Here is a 24,112-nt window from a genome sequence, read left to right as displayed (position 1 = left end):
TGAGATTTAGGACTGAGAGGTGTTTGGGAGTTCCAGCCAATTTGTCCACCTTCTTGGGGGCTGTGGCAAATGGGTTCTTCCTATGGTTCTTGGATTCTGTTTGGGTGTGGTTTCTTGATTTCCTTTTTTTAAAAATATTTTTTCCTTTTGGGAATATTTCTTTTATAGTGTTACTTAATATCTTTTATGGTATACTTTTGATTGCATATTAATTGTACAAAAGCTTGATTATGGTATTTCTTTACTTCAAAAACATTGTCCCCTCTATTGTTCTGTCTTTTTCAATTTTAATAACATTTAGTGGGCTTTACTGTGTAATATATATGTATATATATAAAACATATATACATATAAGTATATATAAAAGATATCAATATTATTTATCCTCATCAATTCCACAAGGCCAATGGAGATTAAATATGGATGGATATAAAGACAAAAACATGTTTGTGAGTGAGTGAAAAACAAGGGAGTCTCTTCTATTGTTATATATTCATTCTCAAATTCAGAAAACAGACTCCCTTGAGAGACATAAAGACATTTTCAATGTGTTCTTTCCATTTTGTTAAAATTGATTTTGATTTATGATCACTTATATGACATATTAGAGAATTCCATGGCCATGTGATGATTATTTCCATCAGTTACGTTGTAAACAATTTTTTTTGATCCAAAGTAGTTTTGTATTCAATATCATAATGATGAATTGTCAGTACAAACTTAGGTATTGTGGTAAGGGAGAAAATGTGTATTTAAAAAATTCATGTTCACTTTGCTGAAAAATTGCTTACTTCCTCTATGATAGAGGACTCCTCTTATACTTAATATATTAGTAAATGCCTAATGAATCTACAGGTGTATAGAGCAAAATTATAATCAGTTCTAATAGCAGAGATTTTTTATTTAAAGCATCATATATTGTTTATCATTGAATGACCTGCAATTCCAGTCAATTTATATAGTAGTTAATTGACCAAGGCCAAGTACTTAAATAACTGGGAAAAGTATCTAATGCACATAAAATCTGTCATTTGTCTAATATACTATAATCAAGACAATTCCATTTTCTTTGTCGAATATCTTCTAATCTATTTATTATAAACTCGGACCATAAAGCTAAAGAGCCATAGACTCTCATAAATCAGTAAAGATCCATACTTGTTTCTCAGAAAATGAAGCAAATAAGAAAACATAGCCACTGGGAAGGGGGTTAAGTGGTAGAGTGCTTGCCTTGCATGGATAAAGCCCTAGGTTCAATTCCTCATACCACATAAGCAGAAAAAGCTGGAAGGAGCACTGTGACTCAAGTGGTAGAGCACTAGCCTTGGGTGCCCAGGCCCAGAGTTCAGGCTCCATGACAGACAAAAAAAAGAGACAAAAAATAAGTAAATGTATTGCTTCTATTTTCTTCCATTGTCTGTCAGAATCATAGTACATGGCATCAAAACAAGGCAATAAGTTGACTGGATTTTTTATTTTTTTAAGTTTTCATTATAAAAAAGCCAATAGAAAATATATATTTTGTCTATCTAAAAGGAGATTAAAATAAATAACTCAAAGAACAATGTCAAATCAAGAATTTTGTGAGAACTCCAACAATTCAGTAAGAAATTTAGGAAAGAAAAAGACTTGGAAAAAATCAAATGGGAATTTTGGGAAGAAAGCTGAGTGAAATGGTATATCAATGAAATTGAAAATAAATATTTTTCAGATTGTACTATTTACTCATTGTAGGTTCAGGCCTTTAATTTTAATGTAAAGTTTTTATATTAAATATTTAATTTTTAAAAGATCTCAATGGAATAATTATCCACAACCTATGAAATATAATGAATGTTAAAGTATAAGAGACACTTAGAACTTCAAAAGACATGTTCAGAAGAGAAAGTCTCCCTGTCACACAATAGTTAAAAAGTCAAGGACATATAAAAAAGCAAGGATACTAAATGCTACAAGAGAAAAATGTCAACTTACATAATGAAAAATCCTAGTAGTTGGAAAAGTGTGCAATAAAGTATTTCAGGGTCATGATTAAAAACACTCTGGAAACATTAAATATGACAAGATGACTAGATGAACAAATAAATATTTGGAAACAAATATTACCAACTCACTAAACTATCAAACATCTCTTGAAATAAGTAAAGAAGGCAGAAAAGAACAAATAATATTCAACTACACAAGGAACAATAAAATTACAAGAATGAGCTAATACTTCTTGGTAAGTCTAAATATAAATATTATTGATATTCATTTATTTGCATTAGTATATAATATAAAACACTATAAATAATACTTACTATAGATATTATTTGTATTTACTCTGTAATTAAAAGATGCAGACTGGATGACTGGATGTAAAAAAGTCTCTCTGACCCTGTTTTATGCAAAAAACACAACTTACTGACAATGAAAAACAGAAAAGGATAGAATAGAAGAGTATCAAGCAAACAAGCAGAAATTACAAGTAAACAGGTGTATCGAAAACATATTAACAAAGTATTCTTGAAGTCAAAGAAAGTCAAATGTTATAAGGAGGGTCATTAAATATGTATATATAAATACATTGAGATATGATGATTATAAATATATGTACACCCATTATTGATGCATACAGTTACTGGATACATACATTACTGGAAATAAAGGGGAAGAGAGATCCAGATACAATACTAGAGGAGACCTTAATACTCCAATCTCAACAGTAGAGAAATTCATACAAAAATCAGCAAGGAAACTTCACAAAACACATATCTAATCAAACAAACCTGACAGATAATGACAAAATGTCCTATCAGCTTCAGGATATACATTTGTTTCCAAAAATAGATTACATTTCAAGCCATAAGCTGTGTCTTAACAAACAGAAGAAAACTGAAATCTTTTCTTGATTCTAATAAAATAGTAATGTAAGAAAATTAGAAAGAGTAAGAAAAGAATCCAGACAAATATGTTTATTTTGCCAGAGAAACAACAGTATACCCAAATTTAAAATTAGGAGACAGACAGAAATAAAAAGAGCAGAGGACAAATTGGTTATACAAAAATTAAAATATCAATACAATGAATTATATTCCTAAATGTTATAACTTCCCAATCAAAAATATCAATATAATATTAATACAATGAACATATTAAAACGTGTATCAATGAAATTTAGAGAATCACTAAGGAATACTTGAACTTGTATATATCAATAAATTGAAAACACTTCAAAATAAACAAATTTGTACACACCCAGGATGTAGGGAAGTACAAAAGTAAAGCTAAGGTGATATGAGACTTTAAGTGGACCTAAAAATAAACTGTGATTGCAACTGTAATACAAGTCTCTCAACAATAGTCCAAGAAAAGGCAGATTCACTAGAGAACTCTACAAGACTTTTCAGAAAGAACTTCAAAGAATTTTCATAAATTATGAAGAAAAGGAATGCTTCCTAACTGATTTTATGTAATGCATGCTACTCTAATATAAAAAGCCAGTTAATAGTGCAACAATGACAATAAATATACATAGGTCAACAAAATTTATGGATCAAATTTTCCCCCAAGAATGTATAAATGCAATTTGTCAATAAACACCAAATTCAACTATATATTAACAAACTGTTACCCCATGATAATATTGGTTTCATTGCAGAGATAGATAGTTCAGAATCTGGAACTAAATAAACCTAACACAATATATAAATAGATTCAGGGACAATAATACCATTTGAATCCTGTGATATTTTGTGGTATATAATTTCTAAAATATTGATGATAATGATGATGATGATGATGATTATGATGATGATGATGATGATGATGATGATGATGATGGTACGTGAATATAAAAGGGTGATTGTCTATATAAAAGAGGGAGAAGTGAAGGGATACTGAGGCATAAAGATGATTGAAACTTCATATATGTATGCATGTATCTCTATGTTCATCTATATATCTACTCTATATCTACTTGTATAACTCCACTGTGTATAAAATTCCTTTGTGTGTGTGTGTGTGTGTGTGTGTGTGTGTGTGTGTGTGTGTGTGTGTGTGTGTCCCTCTTTGATGACAATGCTCCTAATTCTGAAAGGGAAAATTGATGTGTTTAAAATGTTTCATAAAGCATAGCAATATAGTTAAATCTTAAATGTTTGATTTAAATATCATATATGGTTATTTAACTATATGAAAGTATTAGATAACAAGTAATGTACTGGCATATACACACATATATATGCAAAGAAAATAACACATTAGAAAATATATTGCAGATTTTGTTACATTAATTTTTTCATATGAAATACAACTACAGAAAATAGAGCAAAATAAGACAAAAAGGATTATTTTAAAAATAACATCAGCTGTTTAATTAACCTAGCCAACCTACATTTCCCTTACCATAGGACTACATTAACATTAGGGATATAATTACACTTTGGCTATCAGAACTTAGAGTTGACTAGAAACTTCCCAAGGGACACAAAAAGTAGAGATATCTCATAAAAACAAAAACAAATGAAAAAAAGAAGAGAAAAACAATTCTTATAATAATTTATTCCATCTCCTCAATCCACCAAAATTCTTCTTTCTATTGTCAGAACTATTTAAAGATGCTGTTCTGGATTATGTGTTAACTTATTATAATTGATTTTGCTATTAACCTTTTCAACCAGATTGCTTTTTAAATTTTTAATTATTATTGTGAAAATACTGTACAGAGGAGTTGCAATTACATGGGCAAGATAATGAGTCCATTTCTTATCAAGCATTGTAGCCTCCTGCTTTGTTTCCCCTTCCCATCCCTTCCCATCCTCCCCCGCCCCCCCCACCCAAACCTCCTCCCCACCCACCAAAGTTGTATAGTTCGATTTTCACATAACTTGTATATCTCATTGTTGCAATGGATCCACCTGTATCCCTATTTAAATGATTTGTTTTTTCCCTTACCCTCCACAAATTATACCAACCTCAAAAACAGTGAAAGCAGGGGTTATACCATGGGGGAGAGATATACAAAGCAACAAAGAAATCATCTTATAAATGTGGTAGAAAAAATCACATGAAAAAAAAAACATTTGAATACATATCTTAGGGTTCATTTCCCTAACATCAACTTATCTGACCTTTTCTGCTTGACTCAGACATATACTAGTTATTGCAAATGAGGGAAACCATGGGACATAAGTTTCTTTGGGCCTGGGTTACTTCACTTAATACATTTTTTTCCAAGTCTTTCCATTTCCTAACAAATGAGGCAATGTCATTCTTTCTGATGGAGGTATAGAATTCCATTGTGTATATATACTACATTTTCTTGATCCATTCATCTACTGAGGGGCTACTATTTGATGTTGGTATAATTTGTGTAGGGTAAGGGCAAAAACAAATCATTTAACCAGGGATACAGGTGGACCCGTTGCAACAATGAGATGTACAAGACCTTATGTCAATAAACAAACTTTACAACTTTGGTGGGGGGGAGTGGAGAATCGGGTGGGGGAGGTGGGGATTATGGGAAGGGATGGGAAGGGGAAACAATGGGAGGAGGCAACAATGCTTGATAAGAAATGTACTGGTTGTTATCATGCCCATGTAATTGTAACTCTTCTGTACGGTATTCTCACAATAAAAAAAAAAAAAAAAAAAAAAGAACTTGCTGTGACTGGTGGGAAAAAGCATAGATGCTCCCAGGGAGAATGATGGAAGGAGTGATTCTAATCCAGATGAACTTACACATCAATTGACATATTAAATTTTAATCCTCTTTTACAACTTTTGGTTAAAAAATAAATTGAAAGATAAAATAAAAATGAATATTAGAAAGTAATTTTCATATTTTACATCTTAATATCAAGGAAGATCATAAAAGATGAAATTCCAAGTATATTTTCTGAGTTATTAAGCTCAGAATCTTCTGGTAGGAATCTTCTGCTATTGTAGTAATAAAATGAGTTGTATTTTAGCCTACTGTATAAAAATAACTCACTTCTAGAAGTTTCATATACAAATCAAAGATGTATATAGGAAAGTTTGGGGAAATAACAATGTTTAATGAAGTTCAAATACCATGATACATAGGCTTAGCAAAAAGTATGTGCACTATTTTAATCTAATTATTGCTTCAGTACACCCCCATATTAAAAATGAATGTAAACTATAAGTATACAATAGAGAAAGTGAGATTCAAGTATTCCTTGACAAAGTATTTGAATTGAATATTTAACTTGATGTTTAAGATATATTTTTTAAATATCAACTATGTATTGTCCTTGGGGAAAAGTACTGTAATTGCAAAACTAAAGAAGATTAGGTATGATCATAGGTATCACAGATATTACATATCAGCATTTTACAAATAGTAATGACAATTTTCTTTTGTGCTGGACCTGGGCTTGAACATGGGGCCTGGACATTGTCCTAAAGCACTTTTACTCAAAGCTAGCACTCTACTATTTGGTTTTTTTTGTTGTTTTTTTTTAATTTAATTTTATTTTTTTGTGAACATACTGTACAGAGGGGTTACAATTACATGGGCAGGATAATGTGTACATTTCTTATCAAGCATTGCAGCCTCCTCCTTTGTTTACCCTTCACATCCCTTCCTAGCCTCCCCCCCACCCAATCCTCCCCCCCCCCCCCCCGCACCAACCTTGGAAAGCTCGTTTTCGACATTACAACTTGTACTTCTCATTGTTGCAACAGGTCCACCTGTATCCTTAAACGACTTGTTTTTCCCCATCTCCTCCACAATTATACTGACATCAAATATAGTGAAAGCAGGGGTTATACTGTGGGGGAGGGACATACAAAGCAACAAAGAGATAATCTTATAAATGAGTTAGAAACAATCGCATGAAAGAAAAAAAAAACATTAAAATACATATCTAAGGGTTCATTTTCTTAACATCACATTATCTGACCTTTTCCCCTTGACTCATACATATACTAGATATTGCAAATAAGGGAAACCATGGGACCTATGTTTCTTTGGGCCTGGCTTACTTCACTTAATATAATTTTTTCCAAGTTTTTCCATTTCCTAACAAATGGGGCAATGTCATTCTTTCTGATGTAGGCATAGAATTCCATTGTGTATATATACCACATTTTCTTGATCCATTCATCTACTGAGGGGCATCTGGGTTGGTTCCATATCTTAGCTATGGTACATAATGCTGCAATAGACATAGTTGTGCTGGTAGCTTTAGTGTGGTCTTGTTTGTAAACATTTGGTTAAATTCCCAAAAGTAGGATTGCTGGGTCATAGGAGAGCTCTATGTGAAGTCTTTTGAGGAACCTCCATACTGCTTTCCAAAGTGGTTGAACAGGTTTACACTCCCACCCACAATGAAGTAAGGTTCCCTTCTGTCCACATCCCCTCCAGCATCTGTTGTTGTTAGAGTTCTTGATTTTTGCCATTCTAACTGAGTGAGGTGGTATCTCAATGCTGTTTTGATTTGCATTTCTTTTATGGCTAGGGAGGTTGAGCATTTCTTCATGTGTCTATTGGCCATTCTTCTTTCTTCTTCAGAGAAGTTTCTCTTTAAGTATTTAGCCCACTTATTTATTGGTCAATTGTTTCTTTGAGGATTTGTTGTTGGGGGATTTAATTTTTTGAGTTCCAAGTATAATTTAGATATAAGACCTTTGTCTGTTGTATGACTAGTGAAGATCTTCTCCCAATCCGCGGGCTTTCTATTGATCTTGCTAGCTATATCCTTTGCCATGCAGAAGCTCTGCAACTTCATGCAATCCCATTTGTCCAACCTTTCTTTGATTTGTTGTGTTTCTGGGTCTCTATTCAGTAAATTTCGGCCTGAGCCGAGGAGACCTAGAGTTTCTCCTATTCCATCCTGTAACGTTTTCAGAGTGTCTGCTTTGACTTCGAGGTCTTTGATCCATTTGGAGTTGATTCTGGTGCAGGGTGATATATAAGGATCTAGCTTAAGTTTTCTACAAGTAGTTAACCAATTTTGCCAGCACCACTTACTAAAGAGGCTGTCTTTCTTCCATTCTATTGTTTTATCTCCCTTTTCGAAGATTAGATGGCTATAGGTCTGTAGGTTCATTTCTGGGTTTTCAATTCTATTCCATTGGTCTTGAGGTCTGTTCTTAGGCCAATACCAAGCTGTTTTGATTACTATGGCTTTATAGTAGAGTTTGAAATATGGTATTGATATTCCTCCAGCAGTGTTCTTTTCATTGAGGAGCGTTTTTGCTATTCGGGGTCTTTTGTTGTTCCATATGAATTTTTGGATTGCCTCTTCTATTTCCTTGAAGAATGAGGGTGGAATTTTGATAGGTATTGCATTGAATTTGTAGATAGGCGTGGGAAGTATTGCCATTTTCATGATGTTCGTCTTTCCAATCCAGAAGCATGGGAGGTTTTGCCATTTTCTAAGTTCTGTTTTGATTTCCTTTTTCAAGATTTTAAAGTTTTCATCATAGAGGTCCTTCAGTTCTTGGTTAAGTTAATTCCTAGATATTTTATTTTTTGTGGGGCAATTACAAATGGAGTTGCTTTCCTAATTTCAGACACACTTTTCTCATTGTTGACATACAGAAAAACCTTGCTTTGGTTGGTTAATTTTATACCCTGCTACTTTGCCAAAGTTTTGAATTAGCTTGAGTAATTTGGGAGTGGAGTCTATGGGATTCTTTAAATACAAGATCATGTCATCTGCAAAGAGGGAAAGTTTTATTTCTTCTTTCCCTATTTGGATCCCCTTTATGTCTGCATCTTGTCTTATTGCTGTAGCTAGGCATTCTAATACTAGATTGAAGAGAAGTGGAGAGAGTGGACAGCCTTGTCTTGTTCCTGAGTTTAGAGCAAATGGCTTTAGTTTTTCACCATTGAGTATAATGCTGGTTGTAGGTTTGTCATATACAGCCTTTATTGTATTGAGGAATGTTCCATGGATTCCTAATTTTTCCAGAACCTTCATCATAAAGGGGTGTTGGATCTTGTCGAATGCTTTTTCTGCATCTATTGAGATAACCATGTGGTTCTTAATCTTGCTCCTGCTGGTGTGATGAATAATATTAATTGATTTGTGTATATTGAACCAGCTTTGCATCCCTGAAATGAATCCTGTTTGATCGTGGTGTATGATTTTTTGGATGAATTGTTGAAGTCGATTGGCCAAAATTTTGTTGAGAAGTTTTGCATCAATGTTCATCAAAGAAATGGGTCTAGAGTTCTCTTTCTTCGATGAGACCCTGCCTGGTTTTAGCACTCTACTATTTGAAACACAAATTTACTATGAGGGTTTTTGGTAATGATTTGGAGATAAGGGTCGTATGAACTTTGTACTTGGGCTAACTTTGAATCATGACCCTCAGTTCTCAGCCTGCTGAATAGCTAGGGTTATAGGCATCAGCCATCAGTGCCCAACAGATAATTAACAATATAAAGAACAAACTTTGTTCTTCAAAGCCTGTAAAACTAAAAGAAGTATAGTGAGTTAAAATTAATTACTTCATTTATTTTATTTTATAGCTGTTTTATTTTAAGTCGATGAATTCAATGCAGAAAAAGTTTTCTGCTAATGTACATGCTAATGTACGTGTATATATACACACACATATATATTTATGAAGTACTTTCATAATGTTTCTATCTTTTTCCATTAGAATTAGGATGAAAAGTAGGTTGAAACAAGATCTTAGGGAAAATTTTCTCAAGAAAGATGAGATGAAGTTGACTTTTCAAGACAGGAAGTTAAAGATATAAAAAGTGTTAAATCATAGAGCACTTCACACAGGGCTAGAATATATTCAAGGGAAATAAATTACATCACTGCATGTATGATTCACATTTTTTGGTCGGTCATGAGACTTGAACTCTGAGTTTGGGTCCTGTCCTTGTGCTCTTCAGCTCAACGCAAACACGCTACCACTTGAGCCACAGTGGCACTTCTGCTATTTTTTGTGTGTGGTTTTATTGGAGACAAGAGTCTTACAGACTTTCCTGCCCAGGCTGGCTTTGCACCATGATCCTCACATCTCAGCCCTCTGAGTAACTAGGATTACAGGCATGAGCCATGGACACCTGACTTATTCACATTTTTTAAGTAGTAGAAAGCATATCATGTTATATCCTCTAAAGGAAAGATAATTAATATTTAAATTCTGAAGAAATAATTCATAGTTTTTCTGGTTTATTAGCAAATATTACTTTCCTTGAATTTTACTAAAGCATGTTTTTATCTAGAGAAGGTGACAAATGGTAGATTCAAATGAGATTTTCTGGTTTTCAAACTACAGTGAGTTTGAAGTACTTAAAATGGAATATCTGAACACGAGGTATGTCCCTGGTAACCACTATAATAACTCTTAAATCTTTCCATAGAACTTTGCACCTCTTTATTTCCCAATGTATAAATTGCTGGATTTAGAAGAAGTGTAAAAATACAACCAAGTGATGATGAGTGACCACACATTGATGAAGATGCAGGGCACAAAAAGCAACATCACTACTGTGACATGAGCAGTGCAAGTGGACAGTGCCTTAGATGCACCAGCTTTAGAGCTTTTGTGAACAGTGAGAAGAATATATCAGCAACCAGAATAGAACAAGTTATAGAAACAACTTTATAGGCAAAGATTATTAAAATGTCCAAATTATAAGTAGCTATACAAGCCAGCTTGATTACCAGTGGTATATCATAACACAAAAGAAGCTATCTAGTTCACTGATAGAATGAATGAACCCAGCCACCCAGGAAATAAACACAAGAGCAGTGCACTTCTGTAGACTTATAATTATGGACTAGTGGAGTAGTTTGCAAATGGCCACATAGCAGTCATAAGCCATAGCCACCAAAAGTACCATCTCACCTGCAGCAATGAAATGGGCAAAGAGAATCTGGCACATGCAGCCTCCAAAGGAAATGGTTTTTTTTTCTCCTTAAGAAAATCGGCAATCATCTTAGGAGTGGTGACTGAGGAAAGCTACACATCAACAAAGGACAGATTTGGCCAATAAAAAGTACATGGGGGGGATGAAGATGAAGGTCAGTGATGATTAAGACCATGATGAAAATATTTCCAGTTAGAATGACAACATAAAGCACCAAAAATATCATGAAGGGTAAGATCTGCATATTATGTGAGTAACCAAGGCCCAGAAGCACACATTCTGACACAATGGACTGATTGTCTCCATCCATCCTATTCAGAAGATTTCCAGAAGTAACCTGCAAAGAAAGATAGATGATTAAGTGGAACATTAAGATAATTTCCTTAATTTTCAGAATTTGATACTCACAATGAAAATCAACGTCCATATCTAGAATTGAAAAGTATGATTACAAGAATTTCTAATACATATAAATCATACAATACCATCACAAGAATCTCAGATTAACTTTCCAAAATCAGAGAATGAGATGGGATTATTATCCCAATGATGTATTCACATAGTGCTTTGACAAGGAAAATAAAAAATTGAGATAAAAGTGAATGATTAATGTGGCCTTATTTGTGGTCATTTGGGTAAATGCTTAGGAGTAGGATTGATGGGTCATAGGGGTGCTCTATGTGTAGTCTTTTAGGAACTACCATCCTGCTTTCCAGAGTGGTTGAACAAGTTTACATTCCCAACAGTGTAGTAGTGTTCCCTTTTGGGCACATCCCAGACAGTATCTGTTATTAGTTTTATTGATAATGCTGAACTGGATTCTCTGGTTTATTTTTTTGTCAGTCATGAGACCTGAACTTGGGCTTGAGTGCTGTCCCTCCGCTCTTCAGCTCAAGGCCAGCTCTACCACAGTGCCACGTTGGCTTTTTCTGCTAATGTGGTGTTTAGGAATCAAACCCAGGGCCTCCTTCATGCAAGGCAAGCACTCTACCACTGAGCCACCTTCCCAGCCCCTTTATTTTGTTATAATTTACATGTCTTTTATGGCCAGAGATGTTGAATATGTCTCCATGTTTCTAAAGGTACCAGCACAACTATGTTAGTTGAAGCATTATTTACCATAGCTAAGACATGGAATCAACCCAGAAGCCTCTCAGTAGATGAACGGAGCAAGAAAATATGGTATATATACACAATGGAATTCTATGCAGCTATGCTTCCATCAGAAAGAATGATATCGCCCCATTTGTAGGGAAATGGAAAGACTTGGAGAAAATCATGTTAAATGAAGTAAGCCAGACCCAAAGAAAAATAGGCCCAATGTTTTCCCTCATTTGTAACAATTAGTATATGTTTAGGATAGTTCTAGCAGAGGATCAAAAGATCTCAAGAGCTATGTACATATGACCATATAAAATGATGCTAATCCCAATGAATTCAAGGATATGGAAACAAGAGAGGTAGGTGTGTGTGTGTGTGTGTGTGTGTGTGTGTGTGTGTGTATTCTGTTTGTAGTTCTTTCTTTCATTTTCCCCCTTTGATTTATCCCCTGTTGTCATTGTTTTTGATTTCAGTATCCTTTGTCTCATAAGTTTATCTCATTTGGAGATTGGAAGGGAAATCACAGAAAGGCGAGACAAAGAAGAAGGGGTGAACCAATGCAACTGTGATACTCACAAGTCACTATGTTGGAAATGAACTTTATAACTTCTCGAGGGGGGAAGAATTGGGGAGAAGGGAAAACAAAAGAAATTTAGGGAGGCTGTAAAATTTTTGACAAGAATTTCACTCATTTCCTGACCGGGAAAAATTATAGTAAGCGAAGCAAGCCCCCCCCTCCCCGCCCCAAATAGGTTGCATGGTTTCCCTGATTTCTTATAAGAACATGTCTATAATAATTTTAACAAGAGATCATAATAGTGCAATTGCTAAGTGCATAGGACCATATAAAATGAAGCATATCAAAATGAACTCCAAGAATTAGAAAAAAAAGGTTCTTAATAAATTCTGTTCTATTTTTTTTCTGTTTTAGTTTTCTATTCCCTTTGCCTTGTATATAAGTTAATCTGATCCGTGGAAGGGAAAGGGAATCACAGAAACAGCAGGAGAAAAGATAAATTAATTCAATAATGATACACACTAGACACTATTTTGGAAATGAATTATACACCTTGGGAGGAGGGGTAAAGGATGAGAAAATTAGGGAAAGGTAACAGTGTTTAAAAAAAATGCATTCATTAACTTATGAATACTGTAATTACCTTGTTATTCACCTTTATAATGAAGAATTTTTAAAAAAAGAATTGTTCTCATTTCTTAACTGTAACCCCTGTATATTACCTTTACAATTAAAAAGTGAATAATTAAAAGAAGATTATGGATTCACTTAGAAATTTTCTGGCTAGTCATTAGTTCAGTAGATCAAAATCTGAATCTGTCACCAGTAATAATTACAACATATAACAAAACCTAAGTTAAACGGATCTTAAATGGATAGCGAATTGTGTTTGAATGTAATGCAAACAATAAGATCTTACCTTTTAGTACTCTGTCTTAGTTTTTTCAAGTCTCAGAGAAACCTACTTTATAAGACTTCAGAAAGTTAAAGTTTTAGCTTAATTCTCTGAAACAAATAAGAAAACCTTTCTATCTGGAAGTTGTATAAATACACGCACACACATATGTACATATATATGCACATTTATCCTGACATACTAATATAGATATAAACCCAAATCATATAGTTTATCATTAATTAATATCAAGATAATAATGTTTGGTATATAAAATGGGATTAGGAAAATTTAATCATGTACATTTATGTTGAAAAGTGTTAAATGAAAAGCTCTTAAGTTTCGAGTAAAACTTAATGGACTATGATATGTCCAATTAACGACAGCTTACAGTAGAAAATTTTTACCTTCATTTTTATTAGTGGATGCTATGAAATTCCCAAGTATTGAAATGTCACAATTTCTAGGTTATGAAAGTTACAAATTTTCTACCTATGTATTTACTTATCTACTTACTCACCTGGCTGCTTGCCTTGCCTGTCTGTCTGTTGATAGACATCCCTCTGCATTCATTTATGAATACATTTAAATTTTATCTATCATCTACCTATCTTTCTATGTATCATCTATCTCTGTTATTACCTATCTACTATAAAACCATCATCTGTATTTTATTATAAGATTAGAATAAATTGTGTTTATAAGAAAAACATGTCTTTGTTTGGAATGAATATGAAATTAAATCTTCAGGGAATACTTCTTATAATATAATGTTGTTGTGTATACTAATTTGTAAAAAAAATTCACAGTATTCTTCATGATGAATATTGGAAAATATTAACCATTTCTCTTCCTATTTGTTAATTTTCTCTTGGCAATATTTTAGTTTGAATATATTGTCTTCCTTTATCTTATGAAATCATAGTGGAGCAAACGCATTCATGTAAATGAGACAATGAATTACCTTAACATGAAAGCTATTTTCCCCTTCTATTTTACTAAGGACTCAGGATCATAGAATATTGAAGTGAAAAAAGAAAATTCTCCTATGTTTACTATGGAAATGGAAATTCCTGAGGGTAATCAAATAGCTTGCAAATCTCCAGGCTTCTCCCTGTAATCCTAGCTGAGGTTCTCAGTTTGAAGCCTACCCAGGAAGGAAAGTCCATGAGACTCTCCTCTCCAATTAACCACTAAAAAGCCAGAAGCTGAGCTGTGGTTAACATTGTAGAGAACTATCCTTCAGCAAAAAACTCAGGACAAGTGCCCAAGCCTTGAATTGAAACCCCAAGACTAGCACTAAAAACTAAAACAAATACAAAGCAAACAGAAGATACTTACAGATCAACATAGCTTCTATAACAAATTAGATATCTGATTTAAAAATATCATGCATACACTAATTTTGTCTCTAAACGTTTATTTTTTCTTTTCCTTTTCCTTTTTTTTTTTTTTTTTACTATTTTTATGCCCATCCTAGATTTGGTCTCAGGGTCCAGGCACTGTCCCTGAGCTTCTGTGCTCAAGTATAGTGCTCTAGCACTTTGAGTCACAATGCCATTTTTGGCATTTTGTTAGTTAATTGGCTATAAGGGTCTCAGGGACTTTTATAAGGACTGGCGTTGAATCACAATCTTCAGATCTTAACCTCCTGAGTAGCTACGATTACAGGCATAAGCCTTGAACACCCATGCTCTAAATGCATGTTCAATAATAGTGACCTAATTTCTAAGGAAAGTGCACTTAGTATTAAGCTAACTAGATTTATACTCCTGCAAAATTTGAATGTGAACCTTTTCTCAAAATGTAATTTTGAAAACACTAAATTTTTCAGGACAAACTTTGATATAGTAGTTCATACCTGCTAAATAATTTACAAATTTTGCCAAAGCAAAATCAATTATTGCTTTGAGAGAATTTGCTAATAGAGGACTAATAAAAATCACAAATTAAAAAAGTTTAAAATTGCTATTATATGAAATAGTCAGATGATAGTATTGTATTAAAATTCATACTTAGCATAATTTGTAAACTTCATGTAGATTTTAGAGCTACTTGAAATTCTACCCCATTATTGATGATCTGATATCAATCTTATTCCTGTTTCAATTCATCTGCAAATTTAGGACACCCCATCTAATAAATGTGTTTTGAGGAGACAAAATAAATTCAGAAAGAAAAATACCTAAAATATATGTTGATAAATATTAGTTTAAATTTTCCATACTCAAACAATACGAAATATGGTTTCCAAATCTATGAAAAATAATTAGGTCACTTAGCTCTATTCCTCATAATCAAAATAGTTAGTAAGACCTCTGTTTACAATTACTACTTGTATTTTCTTTAAGTTAGATTTTGCACCTTTGGAATCCTTATCCTTAATTTAGATATAATTAAAAGTTAATAATATAAATTCCAGAATTAATGTCATTGATGAATTAGGGAAAGGAGGTACATGAATTCTTTTCTTGTGTTTTGTTTTTTTGGGGGGATGGGGCCCAGTCGTGGGGCCTGAAATCTGGGCCTGGGTGCTGTCTCTCAGCTCTTCAGCTCAAGGCTAGCACTCTACCACTTGAGCCACACATGAATTCTTTAATGTACATTTTTTTTATTGTAAAGATAATGTACAGATGGGTTACAGTTACATGAGCAAGGTAATGAGTCCATTTCCTATGGAGCATTGTTACACCCTCCTTTATTTCCCCCCTACTATCCTTTCCTCTCCATCTTCCCAACATCTCTCTCCCCCCATCCCTGCAAAGTTGTAAAGTTCATTTTCAATATACTGTCTTATACATCTCATTGTTACAATGGGTCATCCTGTATTCTTATTTCAGCATTTTGTTATTTGCCTTCTCCTCTCCAAAGTAGAAAACTGTATATACAAGATACAGTGGTTGTGCCGTGGGGCAAGAACATACAAAGAAATAAAAAAATTACATAGTATATTAAAAGTACATTAAAAAGAACAGCAACAAAGATAAAACCTCTTATGACCCTATCTTGGGGTTCATTTCGCTTAGGTTCAGGTTATTTAGTCATATGTATGTAGCTTTTGACCTTTCCTGCTTGTCCTAGATGTATACTAGTTATTGCAAATAAGGGAAACCATAGGCCCTATGTTTCTTTGAGTCTAGCTTACTTCATTTAATATATTTTTTCCAGGTCTTTCTATTTCCTAATAAATGGGGCAGTATCACTCTTTCTGATGGAGGCATAGAATTCCACACACACACACTGAAATGAGATTTATCTTTTGAGTGATTCAGTAAAATTAACAACACAGTATCTATTCTCTTCTAGATGTCCATTCTAACTGAAAAAGTACCAAATGTGTGACATTCTCAAAAGGTGTTTCTGTTAGAATATACAAGAAGTTAGTCTAATAAATAGAGGTGAATAACAGTAGTTCCTGTTGTATTCTTTCACCTCACATTGTTACTGTTAATTTTATCCAAATATCAACCAAGTTTTAAAAATTATTTTTCATTAACTTTCACTCCTTCTATTTCTATGTTGAATGTCACCTTATATATTATCCACTCTAATTTTACAAATAAAAGACACCTTCCAACAAAAATAGCAACAAAAAACACAGCCTTTTAAAATGTTAAGGATTGTACTAGAAGTTGTCAATATTGAAAAGAATCTTCTAATGCAGATTTGAGAAACTGTGAAGCTAAGAGTTTTGCTGGCAAAATTATAGAAAATTATAGAAAAAATTAAAGAACAATTATAGAAACTGCGCCGATAACCAGAGAGAAGGGGAAAACCCATGGTTTCTTGGGGAAAATATCTAAGCTAAAGAAACTTTTCTCAGCCCTAAACATAGTGGACATCCTTAAAACAGACACATAAGTATTCAAGAATTACCTCTGAAAAGGTGAGATAACCTATCTACTCAAAACTCTTTATAGCTCAGATTTTCTTTCAGTTTTGCCTTCTTATGTGGACTTTTAATATCAACGCTGGGTGAGGACACTATCTTTGGACTTCACATATATTCACTTTATTGTCCCTTGGGTAAAAATTACAAGTTCTATGACTGAACAAGATAGGAATCTTGAAAATAATTAATCTGAATATTTCTTGGGAATGGGACTCTTTGGGACGGTATAAATTATAGAATTACACTTTTGAAATCAGAACATGGAGAAAAGTAAAACATCATATATGTCAGTTAAACATTAAATACATGGCTTTAAAGTTATTCATCACACAAATAAAAAGACCACCAAGATCATGTTTTCTGTCCTGAGCCAAAAGTTGAGTCTCTCAACATGATAGGCTTGACTATCTCACTGCTTTGACCAATGACAAAGCTTCCTTATTCCAAGCATATAAATACCCCTGTGTGAAAAATAAAAATTTGCAGCTTGATCAGAATCCTTGTCTTGCTGTCATTCTTCGTGTCTCTTGTCCCTTCATTTCTTCTCGCTTAGGTTCACCGCCCTCATTGACGTCCTGCAGGTCGGTACAATTTTCTGCAATCCTTTATCTTTTTCTTTTATTGGTGAGTATTAGTTGTATACAGAAGTTTTGTTGTGGTATCTTGATACATGTATAGAGCATACCTTTGGTATGTCCACACACTCTATTAACTTTTTCCTATGTAATCCTCATCTTTCTGTTTTACAATTTTAGTTGGTTTTACAATGCTATTTCTATAGATGCAGTATTGATGTAGTATACTTTGATCATATGTATGGTCTCAGTGTTGTCTGCTTTTGTTCTCTTTCTTCCTATTGATCACCATCAAATTGTCTTTTGTAAGATTCCATATATGAGAAGAAATGTAATATTTATTTGAAATATTGATCTGTAACTCTACATAATCAAACTTACTTATTTTCAAGAGTGATTATATTCTGACCAGTATGATGTAAGATCACAAACAAAAATGCTATGAATACAGGGCATTAATGCTTGTCAAGATTGTCTGACCAGTCAGGTGTTCTTGGTAAAATGATTTAGATATACCACTATATAGATACTGACCAGTATGTACTACATACCAAATTATTAACATACCTATAGTGGTTGTATTAGCTTATGTTTTTAATATCATTACTTAAAAATGTTCCCTTATATAAGGTACAGCATTAGTTGTACTGTATTTTCATGATGATTGTCATTCTGATTTGGATGGAACTTTACTTGTAATTTTTATTTCATTAAATAATGTCTTAAATATTGCCAATTTCTTCTTGGATTTATTCACAATTTGTATTTTCTGAAATCCATAATTTCAAGTTATACATTTATTAATTGCAAAGGTTTTTAATTTGCTTTCTAATTTTTGAACTCTTTATTTGTATTACATACAAATTCTTTCTCTGTTGAAAATGTAGTGGAGGTTTTCTTCAATTATGTGAATCATTTCTTAAATTGTTTTGTTTTTTTTTTTTTTTTTGCTGGTCATGGGGCCTGAACTGTGGGCCTGGGCACTATCCCTCAGCTGCTCAGCTCAAGGCTAGCACTCTACCACTTGAGCCACAGTGCCACTTCTGGCTTTTTTGCTTATGTGGTGCTGAGGAATTGAACCAAGGGCCTCATGCAGGCAACACAAGCACTCTACAACTGAGCCACCTTCCCAGGCCTTGAGCAATTAATTAGATAGATAAATAGACAGACAGACAGACAGACAGACAGACAGACAGATAGATAGACGGATAGATAGATAGATAGTTAGATAGATAGATAGATAGATAGATAGATAGATAGATAGATAGATAGATAGATAGATAGATAGATAGATAGATAGATAGATAGATAGATAGATAGATAGATAGATAGATAGATAGATAGATAGATAGATGGATGAAATACTGTACAGAGGGGTTACAGTTACATGAGTAAGGTAATTAGTACATTCCACAGTGAGCATTGTTACCTCCTCCTTTGTTGTCCCCCTACCATCACTTCCCTCCCCACATCCCCAACTCCTCCCGCGCCCCACCCCAATATTGCAAAGTTCGTTTTCAACATAGTGTTCTGTACATCTCATTGTCACAATGGGTCAGCCTGCATCCCCATTTAAGCATTCCCCAATATTCCTTCCACTCTCCAAATGAGAAAAATGTATATACAAGGTGCAGAACACTGGCATCAAATCTAGTGAAAACAGGGGTTATACCGTGTGGGAAGAACATACACAAGAAATAAAAGAATCACATAGTGCATTGTAAGTACATTAAAAACACTAAAGAAAGAAAAAAAACCACTTGTGTCCCTGTCTTGGAGTACATTTTTCTTAACATTATCTCATGTGGTCATATATACATAGCCTTTGACCTTCTCTGCTTATCCTAGACATGTACTAGGCATTGCAACCAAGGGAAACCATGGGACCTATGTTTTTTTGGGCCTGGATTACTTCACTTAATAAAAGTTTTTCCAAGTCTTTCCACTTCCTGACAAATGAGGCAATGTCATTCTTTCTGAAAGAGGCACAGAATTTCAATATATATATATATATATATATATATATATATAACATTTTCTTGATCCATTCATCTCCTGAGGGGCATTAGGGTTGGTTCCATATCTTAACTATGGTAAATAATGCTGCGATAAACATGGTTGTGCTGGTAGCTTTGGTATGCCCTTGTTTGTGATCGTTTGGGTAAATGTTCAAAAGTGGGATTGCTGAGTCATAGGGGAGTTCTATGTGAAGTCTTTTGTGGAACTTTCATACTGCTTTCCTGAATGGTTGAACAAGTTTACACTCCCACCAACAGTGCAGTAGGGTTCCATTTAGGCCACATCCCTTCCAGCATCTGTTGTTATTAGATTTCTTGATTATAGCTGTTCTAGCTGGGGTAAGGTGGAATCTCAGGGTTGTCTTGATTTGCATTTCTTTTATGGCTAAAGAGGTTGAACATTTCTTCATGTGTCTATTGGCCATTCTTACTTCCTCTTCAGAGAAGTCTCTCTTTAAGTCTTTTGCCACTTTGTTAATTGGGCAGTTGTTTCTTTGAGGATTTGTTGTTAGGGGATTTAGTTTTTTGAGTTCTAAGTATATTTTAGATATGAGACCCTTGTCTGTTGTTGTATCTCTAGTGAAGATGTTCTCCCAGTCTGTGGGCTATCTGTTGATCTTGCTAGCTATGTCCTTTGCCTTGCAGAAGCTCTGCAGTTTCATGGAGTCCCATTTGTCCAACCTTCCTTTGATTTTTTGTGCTTCTGAGTCTCTATTAAGAAAACTTTGGCCTGTGCTTAGAAGCCCTAGAGTTTCTCCTATTCCTTCCTGTCATGTTTTCATGGAGTCTGCTTTTATTTGGAGGTATTAGATCCACAATGATGCACAGTGATATATACAGATCTAGCTTTAGTTTTCTACAAGCGTTTAACCAATTTTGCCAGCACCATTTACTGTAAAAGCTGTTTCTTCCATTCTATTTCTTTAGCTCCCTTGTCAAAGATTAGATGGCTATAGGTCTCTGGGATCTTCAGTCCTATTCCATTGGTCCTCAGGTTTGTTTTGTGCCAGTACCAAGCTGTTTTGATTACTGTGGCTTTGTAGTACAGTTTGAAGTTTGGAATTGATATTCCTCCAACACTCTTCTTTCCACTAAGGATTGATTTTGCTATTTGGGGTCATTTATTGTTCCATATGAATTTTTGGATTGCTTCTTCTATTTCATTGAAGAATGAGGTTGGAATGTTGATAGATATCACATTGAATTTGTAGATAGCCTTTGGCTATATTGCCATTTTCACGATGTTAATCCAGGAGCATTGGAGGCTTTCCCACTTCCTTCGTTCTGTTTTAATTTCCTTTTTCACGTTTTTAAAGTTTTCATCATACAGGTCCTTCATTTCTTTTGTTAAGTTAACTCCTAAGTATTTTATTTTTTTTGTGGGGCTATTACAAAAGGGGTTGCTTTCCTAATTTCAGCCGCACTCTTCTCATTATTGGCAAACAGAAAAGTCATTGATTTCTGCTACTTTGCCAAAGTTACCGATCAGCTCAAGTAACTTGGGAGTGTAGTCCATGGAGTTCTTTAAGTACAAAATCATGTCATCTGCAAAGACGACATGAGGGAGAGTTTTACTTCATCCTTCCCTATTTTGATCCCCTTTATACCTGCATCTTGTCTTATTGCCCTAGCTAGGCATTTTGATACTAGGTTGAAGAGGAGTGGGACACCCTTGTCTCGTTCCTGAATTTAGAGGAAATGGCTTTAACTTTTCACCATTAAGTATAATGCTGGCTGTAGGTTTGTCATATATACCCTTTATTATATTGAGGAATGTTCCCTGGATTCCTAGTTTTTCCAGAGCCTTCATCATAAAGGGGTGTTGGATCTTGTCAAATGCTTTTTCTTCATCTGTTGAGATAATCATGTGGTTCTTATCTTATTCTTGTTGATGTGATGGATTATATTAATTGATTTGCATATATTGAACAAGCTTTGCATCTCTGAAATGAATCCTGTTTGATCGTGTTGTATGATTCTTTTGAGCAGTTGTTGAAGTCGATTGAGAAGTTTTGCTTCGATATTCATCAAAGAAATGGGTCTATAGTTTTCTTTCTCTGCTTGGTTTTGGGATGAGGGTTGTGCTGGCTTCATAAAAAAAGTGTGGTAGTGAATTTTTGCTTTCAATTTCATTAAAGAGATAAAGGAGTATTGGTGTGAGTTCTGCTTTGAAGGCCTTGTAGAATTCAGCTGTAAATCCATCTGGTCCTGGACTTTTCTTGGGCTGGAGGACTTTTATTGCTGCTTTTATTTTGATGCTTGGTATGGGTCTGTTAAGTTGGTTTAAATAATCTTGGTTTAGTTTCGGCATGTCAATATTTGCTAGAAATTTTTCCATATCTTTCAGATTCTCAAACTTATTAGCATAAAGTTTTGAGAACTATCCCCTTATTATATTCTGAATCTTGGCTGTTTCTGTAGTGATATTTGTGAGTTTGTTTATTTGGGTGTGTTCTCTTTTTTTTTTCCTCATCAGATTTACTAAGGGTCTGTCAATTTTATTAATTTTTTCGAAGAACCAACTCTTTGTTTTGTTAATTTTTTCTATAGTTTTTTGAGACTCTAATTCATTTAATTCGGATTTAATTTTAATTATTTGTTTCCGTTTACTGTATTGGGGTTTAGCTTGTTGTTCAAGGGGCTTTAGGAGCCTCATTAAATTATTGCTTTCAGATCTGTCCAATTTGTTGATGTAAGAACTCAGAGCTATAAACTTGCCTCTGAGTACTGCCTTTGCTGTGTCCCAGAGGAGCTGGTAATTTGTATGATCATTTTTGTTGATATCATGGACATTTGAATTTCCTTTCTAATCTCTTCCATGATCCACTGGTGGTTCAACAGTGTGTTGGTCAGCCTCGATGTGTTACAGGATTTCCTTTGGTGGCTTTTGGTGTAGAATTCTAATTTAATTCCCTTGTGGTCTGAGAGAATGCAGGGTATAATTTCGATGTTTCTGAATTTAGACAGATTCGTTTTGTGGTCTAGGATGTGGTCTATTTTGGAGAATGTTCCATGTACTGCTGAGAAGAATCTGTAATCCGATGCTGCTGTCTGTTGTTTAGTTGATCTATGCAGATTTTAAGATCCAAAGTTTCTCTGTTGAGTTTTTGCCGGGTTGATCTATTTAGTGGTGATAGTGGTGTATTAAAGTCTCCCACAATTAATATCTTCGGATCTATGTGAAGTTTGAGGGAAAGTAGAGATTCTTGGATAAATTTCGGTGCTCCGTTATTTGGTGAGTACATGTTTAGAATCATAATATCCTCCTGAAAGAGAGATCCTTTAATTAGTATTAGTGACCTTCTTTATCCATTCTCATTGATTTTAATTTGAAGTCTATTTTATGTGATATTAGGATTCCAACCCCATCCTGTTTATGGGGGCCATTAGCTTGATGTATTTTATTCCAGCCCTTCACTTTCAAAATGTTTTTTTTTAATTTTAATTTTTTATTTTTTTAGACACACCTTGTCGGCAAGGTGTGTCTCTTGAAGACAGCAGATAGAAGGATCTTGCTTTTTGATCCATCTGGACAATCTATGTTGTTCAATTGCACAGTTAAGGCCATTCATATTAAAGGTTAGGACTGAGAGGTATTTGTCTGCCCCTATGTTTTTATCCATATTTTGGGGGGAAACTGTGCCTTGGTTGTTCTTGTGATTACATACTTCTCTGTTTGTGGACTGCTTCATTGCCTGCATTCTGTTCTTGTTGGATTTCTATATGTAGAATATCTTTGAGGATTTTTTGGAGAGTTGGTTTGGTAGAGATATATTGCTTCAGATTTTCCTTGCTGTGGAGGTTTTTATTTGTCCTGGTAGGAATAAGAGCTTGTCTGGGTATATTATTCTTGGTTGGTAATTATTTGACTTTAAGGCATGGCACACCTCTTTCCAGGCCATCCTTGCTTTTATGGTGTCTGCTGAGAAGTCTGAGGTGATTCCGATTGGGTTACCTTTATATGTGATTTTTCTCTTCTCCCTGACAACTTTAAGAATTCTTTCTTTAGTGGCTATTGAGCTGGTATGGATTATAATGTGGTGGTGGGATGACCTGGTCTGGTCTATTTAGGGTTCTAAAAGCTTCTTGTATATGGATGGGCCTGTCCTTTTTATATTTGGGCAGTTCTCTACTAGGATTCTGCTGAATATACTTCGTAATCCATTTGCTTCCTTCTCCAGGCCCTGTTTTATACCTATTATTCTCAAATTAGGTTTCCTGAATGTATCCTGTATTTCCTGCAGTGATCTGTCTTGCTTCTTAGT

General features: G+C 34.1%; 1 pseudogene; it reads right to left on the bottom strand.

Moving 5' to 3' along the window:
- Nucleotides 1-10,268: 10,268 nt before the first annotated feature.
- LOC122126950 lies at nt 10,269-11,159 on the bottom strand (annotated as a pseudogene).
- Nucleotides 11,160-24,112: the final 12,953 nt, after the last annotated feature.

The sequence above is a fragment of the Dipodomys spectabilis genome, unplaced genomic scaffold (assembly GCF_019054845.1).
Source record: "Dipodomys spectabilis isolate Male_0828 unplaced genomic scaffold, ASM1905484v1 ptg000294l, whole genome shotgun sequence".
NCBI classification, from domain to species: Eukaryota; Metazoa; Chordata; class Mammalia; order Rodentia; family Heteromyidae; genus Dipodomys; species Dipodomys spectabilis.
The sequence above is the reverse complement of the archived record's forward strand: the minus strand, read 5'-3'. Positions and strand labels throughout refer to the sequence as shown.